The 837-nt window shown below is 49.2% G+C and overlaps 1 protein-coding gene across 1 annotated transcript in view; it reads left to right on the top strand.

The window, feature by feature from the left end:
* Positions 1–837, top strand: part of ANK1 (ankyrin 1, erythrocytic) — a 624,245-nt gene that overhangs the window by 538,299 nt on the left and 85,109 nt on the right. The gene's annotated exons all lie outside the window — the stretch shown is intronic.

Below are 837 nucleotides of genomic sequence, written 5' to 3'. Positions count from 1 at the left end.
GCGGAGTCTGATCTAAATAGGAAGTAGGTAAAGTTCCCTTCCGAGCCCACTCTTCTTTGGCATCCAGGGCACCTGTGATAGTTACCCTGCCTGAGGATCCTAGGCAAAGAGAGTTGTAGACACCTTCCATTCTCCCAGCATGGGGCACCTGTCCTGGTCTCTGCTTCAGCAATTCCTCATTACTTTCCTCTGCTGGTTTTAGCAAAGCAATGGGGCTAATTTGTTAAGGGCCAGTGCACTACCATCCCCAGGTAGAATATTTGGTTTTAACAGGAATCTCCTGGAAACGATGCCCTGACACAAGGGAGAATAGTAGTTTCAGGAACCCATGATGGGGCTGTGGAGATATCTGAAGGTAGGTGAGTAAGGGACCCCTCAAATTACACCATCAGGAGCCAAGCCCCTCCACCTTGGTGGCCAGGCTCTGTCTTCTGGGGCACCCCCCGGAAAGGAACATACTAGAACATAGTTGACCAAAACAGGAGAAGGAAGGAGGGATGGGAGAAGAGGTGAGAACTGTTGATGGGGAAGGAGCAGGAGAGGAGCAAGACACGAATGTCAGGATGGAGATTGCTTAGTGACTAAACCCATTTTCTATGTGGAGCCAAGATCTACTCATGCGTTGGAAATGAAATTTAGTTCATTGAGATGTTGTCAGAATAATTTGTGGCTCTAAGCAGCACTCTTTGAAGTCAGCTTTTGCCAGAAAGTTTGGAAGCATCCAAGTGCATGTCTCCAAAGACCAGGAAGCAGGAGAGGGATAAGGAGCACTGGGGCCAGGCTGCTTTCTCCAGGCGCAGAGGTAGCCTCCCCAGGTAGAGCTGACACTTTTATTAG

The sequence above is a fragment of the Myotis brandtii genome, unplaced genomic scaffold (assembly GCF_000412655.1).
Source record: "Myotis brandtii unplaced genomic scaffold, ASM41265v1 scaffold103, whole genome shotgun sequence".
Taxonomy (NCBI): Eukaryota; Metazoa; Chordata; class Mammalia; order Chiroptera; family Vespertilionidae; genus Myotis; species Myotis brandtii.
The sequence above is the reverse complement of the archived record's forward strand: the minus strand, read 5'-3'. Positions and strand labels throughout refer to the sequence as shown.